This window comes from Micropterus dolomieu, linkage group LG11, assembly GCF_021292245.1.
Source record: "Micropterus dolomieu isolate WLL.071019.BEF.003 ecotype Adirondacks linkage group LG11, ASM2129224v1, whole genome shotgun sequence".
Taxonomy (NCBI): Eukaryota; Metazoa; Chordata; class Actinopteri; order Centrarchiformes; family Centrarchidae; genus Micropterus; species Micropterus dolomieu.
The window spans coordinates 12,014,490-12,023,934 of record NC_060160.1 but is presented as its reverse complement, the minus strand read 5'-3'; positions in this window follow the sequence as shown (position 1 = coordinate 12,023,934).

The following is a 9,445-nucleotide window of genomic DNA, read 5'->3' as shown; positions in this document are numbered from 1 at the left end:
GATTGGATTTGATGAGTGTTAACTGTGGAATTGATATAGCTGTAGGACTCTACCGATCGGTAGCTAATCAAGTAACACAGTATGTTAATGCTGTCATGCTTGCCCTTTAAATGCATAAGGTTATATCAATCGATTTACCTGGCTAAACCCAGTGTTAGATCAAATGCAGATAGTCGTTCATAAGCTATAGCCGGATTTTGATAATGGTGATAAAGATCAACAGTGCAGTGAAATATTTCTTTCTGTTTTAAAAACATAACCACTAACTTGAGCAGCTGTGGCTCCGGTCCTATTCCTGTCTCCTCCTGTCCACATGTCGAAGACATTTAACCCAATTGCTCCTGATAGTTAAGCCTGGTGCCTTGCATGATAACTTGCTGCTAAATAAATGCAGTCAATTGACCATCTATACATAGTGCATGAGTTTCATTTCATATGTAGCTTCACTAAATATTCCTCATTTTACAGTAATTAGACATTTGTATAAATATCACTCAGGCTAAAAATGAACAAGTTACTTGCAATGGCCAGTGTGACAGTAATATTACTTGCTATTACTGAGGCATCACATTTATCTGTGTAAAAAGCTACATAGAATGGCATTAAAAGTGACAAATTTGTATAAAATTTGTCTTAGTTACTGTAGACTTCAGCTGTGTCCTGTCTGCAGGTTCAACTCTGACGACTCCACTGACACTGTTCGTTCTTTACCATAGGAAGAGACAACAGAGAATACATGCTGTTATACCGCTGCAGACAACACACTCACATATGCATTCACATGCTGATCGTGTGTGTATGTACGTGTTGTGCATGCACACCATATCCATTATTAAGCCATGGGAAGACATTTTTCCATCCCAATTAAATATTAATGTCCTTAGTGGGCTAAAATGAGTGAATAAGTTATGAAACACTGACAACACAACACTCCAAGAAATAGAGCGTTTGTGGACATTTGCGATGTGATGTGTGAATGTTACCACAGAGATTGAGAGTGCAAGGGAGAGAGAGATTCAATGAAAAAGAGAGAGGCACTGCACGGTAACATCAGCGGTGGACCAAATAAAAAATTTATTTAGGAAGAGGGACATTAGAAGATGTGGCCATTCCATTTAGGGATTTGAGGATCATTGACACTGAATAGACCCTACTTTGTGGTTAATGAGTGCTATATACTAATGGAATAGCGGGTTTTACTAGTATAGAGATGGTTTATCCATGCCTTTTCTTTGGCTAACCTTATGTATGAATTGGCAGCTTCACATTGGACAAATAATCCCTTGTGGACCTTTTCTCTTTGAAAGCTAAACATCAGTAATTGAAAATTTGAGGTTCACTGGCTACCATTGGCTCTAACAGCTGAAAAAATGGTTACTTCTCTTCCGCTGTCCCCAGTGGTCTCATTTTGCGGACATCACTTTTGTGGGTCAGCGAGTTAATCCCAAAAATATGTCCTGCCAGAACCTTGCCATTTATCTGGGTGGATATTCTGTGTCAAGCTCAGCATGGCTAATTCTCTCTGGGACTCCCCTCTGCTGTGGAAGACAGACCTGACTGGCAAACTCACACATTATCGCCACAGTCATCTGATCTGCCTCCTCTCTTCTACTTCCCTTATTCTTCTACTGGGGAGATCTCCAGAGATCCAGAGATACCAATAAACAGCAATGGCATAAATGACAATGAAGACTTCATGTGTTCCAGGATTACAAAAAATTTAATGTAATTAGGGAAACCATTACCCAAACTTTATTGTTGCTTTAGGCCACATTTTATCTTCATGGACCTTTATATTGGATCTGCACTGAAAATGTTCCAGTCTTAGGTTAATCATACCGTATGCCATAATGTTTAGGCAACTTCTCACTTGCCCACCACCAGTTCCAATTTAACCTCTTTTCAACTCTCTTTGACATCCAAGAGAACTTACCATTATGCCGAAAAACCATTTAAGTTGTTCATAGAAAGTCTAAACGCACTTACAGAATGCCTCCCACACACCCCAACGCAATGTATATTTTCTCGCATCAGGCCTTTCAGGAAGAAGAATTCATAGGCCTGTCAAGTGCCACACAGGGACTGAATGTGGTCATTTATAAGAAGCCGACTGGAGCACAAAAAAAGCAAGAGAAGCCATTTTGGTGCTGTCAGAGGGTTTTGTGGCTCTAAAAGGCTGTGGTGATGTGCTCTGACACTTGGGGTCTTGTATGGTGCTTTTAAGAGCTCTGCGTGGGCACTCTCTGCATCACACACTGCAGAGAAAGACAAAAAGATAGCTGTCACTAGCAAACACTACGGCTGCACTTAAAGAGATTCCTAACTGATTTCATGCCAGCAGAGGTCTTGAGGTGAATTTGTGACATTTTTTGTTGTACAGTAATGCTTTTTTTTTTGTTGCTTCTGGACATTGAAGCCATAGTTCTTTATGTGATGAGAAGTTTGTTTTTATATTTCCTCTGTAGAAAGAGTGAATAGCTGAGTTTAAGTTGTATTGGGGTTGAGAAGTCTGCATAATAGGATTAGTAAAATATTATTAAAGAATAATCTAAAAAATTTTGGCGCTTTACATTATTGCTCCTCTAGTGTGAATACTGATTGGTCAACAGAAAAACAAAGTAATGCTAACCTTTTGTTACTTAACACGTTATTGCCCAGAAAAATAAGCCTTACACTTTTTTATTTGGCAATATATCAAATTTTTAGTGAAGTTCACTTTCTTTTTGCTCAAATTAACTGTCCTTCATTTAAATCCATTGCCTTACAGGAAGGTCACAGTGTGCAAAACAAACAAGAGAGAGGACAAAGGAGAGACAATACTCCATTATGCCCCCCTTACTTCCTTCCCTCCCTTGCTTTCTCTTTCCCTTCATCCCCTGCTACCTTTATTTGCTGCCCTATTAACAACTGTTACTGCAGCTTTAATTACGCCCCTGTGATCTCCAAGAGTGGCGGGCACGTGTCATCTCCTTCCCAGGGGAGCCTGGGTAATTACCAGCATCCATCCAAGGGCCGTTGCCCCTGTTCCTCGGTCGCCGTGGCGATAATCACACTGTCGCCACTAACATCTGTTCCTCGGCCGAGAAGTCCAAGTGGCCTAAGCCTGTCACACCATGCCTTCCTGTGTCAGGCTTGACCTCTGACACCACCCATGGCTGCAGAGGGCTAATTTGTTTACTCTCAGAGACAGGAAGGGACAGATCAAAATTCCACCAGAATGCAAAGCTTTTACAAATGGGCATTCTGTACATGTTAATATACTGTCTGATCATTGCTCTCATTCCTTTTCCTATTCCTACACATATATGCTTTTTGTTTGGAGTTAATTGTTGGAATTGCGCCTTTTTGTTCATAATTTTAGTCTTAAATTCTGACTCAACTTCAGATCTTTCAATTGTCTGCTTTCAAACACCCACACCTTATGTCATTTGTAAATACAGAAAAAAATGTCAAACTTATGCAGCATGAAGCCATTCCTGCACTGTAAACTCAATAAAATTTGACTATTGACAAATAGAACAATATTTTTTCCTGGTAACAAAACAAACATTTTTAGTGCAGATTATGATCTTCAGACTCAATGATGACTCAAAATGATGAGCATTGAAAAACCTGTTAACTTTCTGCAGAAAGTTTCTACTCATCTGTAGAAAATATATGTCATGCATTTCTCTATCCTGAGCTCTTATGACCTTTTCCCACTGTTTGCAGCAGGCTGCATCAGTACTGTCAATGAGATAAATACAAACCATCCGCCAATCTGCCATATTTTAAGTCGGAACACAATGTGAGCTGCAGTATATGCAATCCAAGCTACTATATTCAATTTGAAATTTTGCTTACGCTCCATTGATTGTCTCATAGGCCTTTGTTCGAGCCCCACAGATGTATAGAGGACAGACTTACAGAAAATCTGTCTAATGGGGCTGTTTGCCCAAACCAAGACGGAGATTTTTCATCAGAGTAGGAACTTGTCCAGTTCCATACACGTCTCTTCAGAACTCTTCCTCTCATGTGCAGCACTCTGCAATTCTTGGCCAAGTTTTCATGGGAAAAGAAAGGCGCAGTCACAGAGCGGGAGTCAGAATTAGGGAGCAATCAGCATACAAATCCTCAGAGACTATAAAGCCATTTCCCTCTTTCTCACTGATGAGACCCAGCAGCAAGTTTTGCCCCGCTCACAAAGTTTTCCCATAATGAGAGCACTTAGATGTCTCTGACCACACTTAGACACAAGAAAAAGAGGGAGGATTAAGTGTGGGTACGATAGATGAAGGCATAGGTAGCTACTCTAAATAAAGATATATTGCATATTTGCAGCAGAAGAGGTGGCAGAATATAAAGAAGCGTGGAGGCTTGAATAATGAAAAGCTTTCTGATCAAAGGGACAGGAAAAGCGATGTATTTAAGCGGGTCAGAATCTTTAAAAGCTGTTTTATTTATGCGCTTTTTAAAAGAAAGTCATAGTCAATATTTGGCAGCTGTGACATTAACGAGCAACGTATTATAAGGGAGGGGGAGTCATAAATATGCATAAAGATATTAGTGGGGTGTTAACAGTAAGCACCTGTCTACTTAACCGTGACAGGAACTCTGTGAGTGACTTTACAGAGACCCCCCCTCATCACGGAGCCACATGTGTCCTTCTTTACTTAGCGTCGCCTCTCCCTGCCAGTGACAGTACTGCTGACAACCCACACTTGGAAAAAAAGAACATGTTTTCAGAGATGTCAACCAGCGATGGTGAAAGCTCAAGGTTAGAGTTGCTCGTTGGCTGGCACATCCGCCAGCCTGCCTGCCTGCCTGCCTGCCTGCCTGCTTGTTCTTCCTTTGCACTCTATGAATATTGGCTATCCACATTGTGAAATTAATAATGCATTTTCATATTTTTTCCCATCTCAAGACGTAGGGAATAGCATAGCATCTGTCAAGTCGGCTTCTAAATCCAAACTGTCGAAAGTCAAAGGGTTATGTATCTCCTTTTTTCCCTGTTTTGTCAATGAGAAGTTAGATGCTGTCAGGGGTATTAACATTGACAGGGAGGGCTTCTTTACAGTTGGCATGTGCATAATTATGTTAGAAGTTTTATTAGAGGAGGTTAATCATCATTCTTTGTCCCCTCTGAAATGAAATGTGAAGGTTGTTAAATATAATTTCTCTCAGTCAGATAAAATGCAATATAACAGCTCACGTGGTAGGTTTCAGTAATAACACAAATTCATGTTACAAAAAAGACAAATACTAAATTCCTTAAAAAAGAAAAATCTGAATCTTTACATTACACCACAAGATATCCTGAATTCTTCATTAGGTATTTTGTAAAACCAAGCTTCATTACATCCCAGTGCACTTTATACTTATCAGAAACTTTTGTATACTGTCTATCAATGCCTTAACTGATTCAGATTTTAATCTGAACTTTTAAATGTATCAATGCCCTGCTGTGCTCTTCATTATCTTATCACTGATTCAGTTCATATTAAGAGGCAAAATATTGAATTAGCTGACTGGATTGTATGCTGGTCACTGTGTAGTTAACCCAATTGTTCGTTCCCATTCCTCAAAGTCACACCAGAGTGGCTGTCCTTTGTTGGTGGGAGGTGGTGATACCAACAGAGAGATAGAGAGCAAGAGAGTGAAAGAGAAACAGAGACAAGGAGAGGGGAGAAAAAAGTGACGGCCATCTGGGATGACTCAACATCCAAGTCAGAGATTGCTGAATGTACCACATGCATCTCTAACTGTCACACGCTGTAGGATACCAGGCTCAGACAGATGCAGGACAAAAGGTGCTGTTGTTTACCGCTATGTTCCCTTTCTCCTGCCCTACCTCCATCCTCCCATCCTCTGTTTGCCTCTACAGGAGTTGGGCCCCTTCCTGCTTCAGTCAAGCAGGCGCTGTGTGGCTGATCTGAATGTGATGTGAGAGAGAAAAAAAAAGTGGGTGTAGGGTGGTGCGGGTGGTGGTGGTGGTGGGGGGGGTAATTTAGGGCTCTGGTGGGTCAGAACCCAACAACCTGTGCTGGGAGGCTGTACTCTCTCTTCTCCTATTTCTCAGAGCACCAGGTGGTGTGTTGCCTGCTTCCACCTGCTCACCTGAAATGCCACTCTGCCTCTCCTGGACCATCACCACGTGCCATGCAGATTACTTTCTTACCTTACACAAGACAAAGAGGTGGACATGTGTGTAGGACAAGGAGGTTAGTAAACAGGCATCTTAACTGCCACCCACTTGTGTCACAGTTGACTTCTGCTCCCCCTGTGCCTTTAAAATAACTTTGAGGACTTAAAATGCAAATACACCCTCTGTACACAATTGTAAACCATATGAACTACCTTTGACTTGTAGCATATTGCACTGTTTTGTGTTGATTAAATTTATTTCTTAATTGAATACTTTTATTATTGTAGTAATAGTTGTAAAATAATCCCAAAGCCTTTTATAAGAATGACTCTTGACCACATGATTCATCAAAACACATATCCTCAGCCTTACTGAGAGTGTGTTATACTTGTTCTTCCCTTCCTCTCTCCCATCCGCTGTGTTTGTTCTTTCCTGTGTTTTGTGCTCTTAAAGACAGAGAGAGTTGGGCCTCCCAACGCCCCGTGGGACCGCTGAGAGCCAACCTTCTCAGACTTCTGGCTAACCTTCATGTTCGATCAATAGCTCTCTATAGAGGCTCCATCTTTGGAGTTTGTTTGTTTCTTTTCTACTGCTTGCTGTGCTACTTACATCACGGCTAAGATGATGAAATTGATCACGCTTGATGCTTTTAACCCCAATGTGAACGGGAGCATTTTAGAAAGGGGAGCACGAGAGACCGTTGGTTTCAAACACATGAGTAAAATTTAATAATAAATTAAATTGAATAGAATAGCATGTTTGCTGCCAACTGTGGTTCATGTTCAATACTCACAACTGCAGCCACTCCATATTTTCTCTTTCATAAAATCACAAATAATCTCTCTTCAGTTGTGTAGCCTGGAGTTCCAATTAACTCATTATGCAAGTAGGAAGGTTTCCCCCTCACCAACAGCTATTTGATACCCAACAAAAAATACCGTGGGCCTGGAAGATGGATGGACCCTGGCTGCTCCGACAGAGGTCAATGATTTCCCTTCCCATGTCAGCTGAGAAGTAAACACCAGGACACAGGCAGCTATTTCAACTCAATGTCTGGACCCATGAGCTCTGCTGTGAAGCTGAAGATCCCTATCTCTGAGAGGGAGAAAAAAAAAGAGCGCCTGCCCTCCTCCCACTCTCCTTGCGCCCTTCTCTCCCCTCCTTCCCCCAACCCACACCACCCCGTCCTCTGTCCTCTTACCTTCATTACGCATTTTTTGTTTATGCTTGGGCGCAACTGTGGCTGCTCCTGATGGTTTGAGGTCAGGCGTGACTGGCCACGGGTTACTCTAAATAAATACACACGGACTAGCCAGGAAGGAGCGGGTAGGCTGCGCTTGCCGCCGAATCACCCTTGATTAATCAGCTGGCAGATTCAGGGTGACTTTTTGTGTACACTCCCTACCACTACCACCATCCCCATCATTTCTTCCCCCTATCGACCCTTTCTCCCACCACCCCACAAACCCATGGAAGGTGATGGAATTGGGGCGGCACAGACAGAGCAATCCAGGCAGCCCGGCAGATGGGGTGTTGCCACACAGTCCTGCATCTGCAACAAACATACATAACTAACAAACACTCACATAGATAAACGGAAAGACATGCGCAAATGAACAAATGTGATTATATGCAGCACCTCTCTATAGTTCCTATGACCAAGTACTTCAGCTTGTGGTCTTTTACTAAAGTGACAGAAAGTCTTATTTTCAAGACTGCAGTGGAGACTGAACACATGGCCTGTTGTCACACACTGTGGAGCCATTTAGGTGAATAAAAACATTACTATTATCACTGTGTGAATTGTGAAAAGGGCCAGGATGTGAACAATTTGACTTCCAACATTTATACTTCAACTACAAATTTTGCCTATCAAATGCATTTTTGTGAAGTGGAATTTAGAGATGGATAATTATATGCTGGTTAAGCTACAGTAGAATAGCCGTACTGCAAACGCAACCAGGCTGAGGCCTCCAACTGATCTTTGATTTGAAACATCAGTATAAACAAAAGCTTTACACACAGCAGGCAATAAAGGTTGAGGTGTCCACCTCTCACTTCTTTCCCTCCTTTCACCTCACCCCTCTACTTCCCCATCAAACTAAGCTCACAGTGCAAGTGTGCACTCCAACCTGCACCAGCATCTCCCCCAACCCCTACTTTGTCTGCCATCATTAGGGGTGGTGCTGTTCTCTCACCTGTCAGCTCCGCTCGATCACGGATCAGTAGAGCCTCAGCTGGACCATGCAGATCCAAGTCACTAACCCTTCCCTCTTTTCCTGGCTCCATATCTCTGCCCTTAACCCCTCTCTGCGCCCCCTTCCACCTGCGCTGGCCTTCAGACTCATACAGCTGCTGTCCCAGTATCCAGTCTGTTTCCCCCCTGCTCCTGCTGTAGTTCAAGCTCCCAGCCCAACTCTAGACCTAGCCCCCGGCCTTAGCCCCCTGGCCCCTGTGCCTCTGTTGCCTCTAGCATGGATGGACCTATCCTCGGGCAAGGTGTGGCCCCATGTGGCGCGCCTGTCCAGAATACAGGTTATCAGCTCTGATCGCTGCAATAGACTTCTACCCGAACCTGCTGCCCTGAGGGGATGGAGAGATGGAGAAACAGAGAAAAGAAGAGATAGTGAGACTAGATTGAGAAAAAGAGTTGATGGGGAGGGGAGGAGGAGAAGAGAAAAAGAGAGGAGGTACGGTTAGGGATGGAGTTTTGCCTGGAGGCAGGGATGAGGCAATGAGTACCCCTCAAAAACAAGCAGCCAGTTGGAGACCACCACAGGCACTTCTACTGAAAGTGAACATGTGGGCTTTCAGGAGTGTGTCAAACACAAAGCAGCATGCTCTCTGTTCTCTGGTCCCGTCTTCACAGCGACATGCTTTAGCCACCCCACGGACATCCTGTGGAAAACTCAAACCAGACAACTGAACTGCTGCTTTGATTACTGTTTGATTTTGTAAGCTCCTCTTTTTGATTTTCTTTTTCTTTCATTTCATGGTAATTTTTTTGTCTTTTAATTTCTCTCAATTATTTTTTTTCTTTTTCAAATCACTTTTGTCACTTATTGAACTTTTGCTCATTTTTATTTATTATTTGTTTAGTTTATCCATATCCAGTCACTCTAAATTAATTTGAATAGATCTGTTTATGTGGTGCCACTCCCAGTCCAACAGATTTCATATCTGTTGCTGGACACAGAGTGTAAAAACCAAACCATATGCCACCTATTGCTGCAAATTACCCTGGATCCAGATTATCAGCACTAAAAAACCTGTCCGAGTTTGAAGCGTCATTAATTCTACAGCCGTTTTGTTTTGTATTGA